This window comes from Macaca fascicularis, chromosome 17, assembly GCF_037993035.2.
Source record: "Macaca fascicularis isolate 582-1 chromosome 17, T2T-MFA8v1.1".
In the NCBI taxonomy this organism is placed as follows: domain Eukaryota; kingdom Metazoa; phylum Chordata; class Mammalia; order Primates; family Cercopithecidae; genus Macaca; species Macaca fascicularis.
The window spans coordinates 30,176,190-30,178,570 of record NC_088391.1 but is presented as its reverse complement, the minus strand read 5'-3'; positions in this window follow the sequence as shown (position 1 = coordinate 30,178,570).

Below are 2,381 nucleotides of genomic sequence, written 5' to 3'. Positions count from 1 at the left end.
AAACACCACGCTCAAACCCCAGATCCTTGTTTCAGAAACAGGTCCTCTCTCAGCCAGATGTCCTTTCCTGTTAACAGAGCTGGTCATCCACAAACAAAATAACCAGAGCCTGGAACAAACAGCTTCATGGATTTTTGTAAGTTTAAAGATTTAAAAGTCAAACAGGCAGTCTTTTACCCAAAGCTTCCACTCTCACTTGAATATAACTTTGCTTGGCTTACAGGCAGCCCAGTCCTCCTGGCAGAGGTTCTTGGGAGAAGGGGGGCCACTGGGACCCCTGCTTTTCCTGGCAGGTGACAGGATGCACCTGCTCAGAGCTCCAGCCGCCAGAATGCACAGCACAGCTGTTTTTTCTTAGTCTGAATAAGCTAGATTTAGAGGTAACAGAGGGATGGAAGCAGGAGAGCAGAAGGACAATTCCCCATCTGTCTGTTTACCTTTTAGCAGTTCTCCTCCCAGAGACTCAAGCATTGGAAAGGAACGTGGTAGAATTTGTCTCAGATCCCCTAGGGGTTAGCAGGTGGCCCCTGAATACTGGTATAGAGAAGCCTGCCTGCAGCCAGCCAGGATGCACCCACAAGCAAAGAATCCAACGGAGGCAATTAACACAGGCCATTACCACTGGCTCCTTTACCATCCCAAGCTTTGTCTAGATTCAGATCGGTCTAATCAATTTTTGGAAAATATGTGTAACTCATCTTGGAAAATATGTACAACTCATCTCTGACAAAACTAGACCAATTCAGTGGGGACTTTATCCTGCTCAGATTAGAGAACAATGATCTGCCCCACGGTCTGGCTGTGGATTATGAGCTGTAGGGAAACTGCTCTTCAGACCATCCTAGGAAGCAAGCAGGGGCTGGAGAGTGCTCAGACCTCCTTGGTCTGTCCTCTGTAGGATTTAGCCATGGATAGCTCATGAGACCTGGAATGTCCCTTGCTGTGAATTTCAAATCCAGCCAGAGCATCATAGAGTTTTTCAAGGATGTAACCACAGATACTGGTGATGGTGAGCTCTTCAGGCCTTCCATAAACCTGGGCAGTACAGACATTCGCCCCAGCCCCCAGGACTTACATGTGTCACAGCCCCATTGTAAATAAGAGGGCGTTTCTCACAGGAGCTCCAGACCAGCAGCATGGATGGATGCCCTCTCTCCCGTGTCAATGATGCCAATGCATAAGCAGCCCTTGCCTTGGGGAGACTCCCTGCTTCTCTCATTGCTGCTTCAGAGGCTGGGGGATGTGGTACAAAAAGCGCTGAACTTAGAGTTGGAGCCTCTTCAACAAATCTGGCCTCTGCAACTCTATGTGACTGGAGTCAATTCACAGAGATGACTCAGCCCCCATAGGCTCAGCTGTAACAAGGACATGATAATAAGGTTAGCTACCTTACAAGAGCTGGGCAAACATTGAGTAACGGAACCATTATTAATGTGTGTTGTCAGAACTATAAAATATTCTTTTAAAATGTTTGCTGTCTCTCCCATAAAGTGGACACTTGCCCACTGTCTATTCCAGCAGTGCAGCCTGGGGAGCGGGGAGGTGAGCAGCAGTCCCAGCTAACGCCGCAAATCTACCTCCAGGTGTTCATCAGTCACCTACGCTGTGTTTAGCACAGAAAACATGTAGGACCAGGTTGCTTCTCTCCAGAATTACCACGAATTAGGAAGAAAAAAATGCAACATTTAGGAAGAGAGAATTCCGTGTGACCCGGACCTTTCAGAGAAATCTTTATGGAGAATAGAATGTGAACACTGGGCCTCACAGGGAGGCCAGGATCTGATGAGGTCAAGAGAGAAAGGAAATGTCACTGCAAGTATTTGGTATCATCTTTGTGGTAAATCAGGATCCTATAGCCTTGAAGGCATAGGTTTTTCACTGTGTATTAGTTATTTCTCAGAGACATCCTTGTGGTCTTGTTAGAGACTGTTACATTTAAAGATGTGGGAGGTGTTGGGAGTGATCGTGGAGTACCGTACCCTCCCCACCCAGAGTGAAGCTTGTTCCGGTACTGGCTTCAGCAGCTAAGCAGGTATGGCATCTCTGCATCCCCTTCTTGACTTTGAGGAAATATTTGTCATGGAGACTCATGTTTCACAAGCACCTACCCAGTGCCAGGCTGCACTGGGCTCCTCACAAAGGCCCCATGACATCAATGTGGTTATTGGCATTTTACTGATGAGGCAAGTGACGGCTTAGAGAGTAGCTTAATAGTGTCACACAGCCAGGATGTGAACCCTCTGGAAATAAATGAAGACCACGCAAAGGACAACACATACCTCCCAGGGGATTTATTTAGGGGCTATACTTTGGTTTCTACAGGTGTCTCCATGGAAGCCATCCTGAAACTCTTTGGAGAATACTTCTTTCAATTCTATAAG